Below are 346 nucleotides of genomic sequence, written 5' to 3' on the forward strand. Positions count from 1 at the left end.
GCCTCCAGCTGTTAAACACCCCTCTCCACTAAACCAGTCACGGAAAACTCTCCTCAGCCCCAGCCCGACCCCCGAGACCTTTCCCCTGGGTTCTGATCACCGACGAACAGAAGTGCGGCTGGCGTCCCCGCACCCCAGCCCGTCCCGGGCCTCCCGAACTTCACCAAGTTGAAAAGTTGCGGGGGCCTCGGAAGCGGCGGGGAGCGCGGCAGATCTGCGGAGGCCTGGGGCGAGCCCCCGAGCTGGGGGCGACCCGTGACCCCCTCCCCACTCCCCGCCGCAGCCTCTAGGGTCCCGCGGCCTCACCTGGGCTCCCGGAGGCTGTGTGCTGCTCTCCCGCCGCTGC

General features: G+C 69.7%; 1 protein-coding gene across 1 annotated transcript in view; it reads right to left on the bottom strand.

Annotated features, from left to right (window-relative positions):
* Positions 1-340, bottom strand: part of CD63 (CD63 molecule) — a 3,031-nt gene extending 2,691 nt beyond the window's left edge. The window contains exon 1 of the mRNA XM_010839177.1: positions 307-340. The gene's annotated coding sequence lies outside the window, so the exon portion shown is untranslated. The remainder of the gene's footprint in view (positions 1-306) is intronic.
* Between the last annotated feature and the right edge of the window lie 6 nt (positions 341-346).

Source organism: Bison bison, unplaced genomic scaffold (genome assembly GCF_000754665.1).
Source record: "Bison bison bison isolate TAMUID 2011002044 unplaced genomic scaffold, Bison_UMD1.0 scf7180017864115, whole genome shotgun sequence".
In the NCBI taxonomy this organism is placed as follows: Eukaryota; Metazoa; Chordata; class Mammalia; order Artiodactyla; family Bovidae; genus Bison; species Bison bison.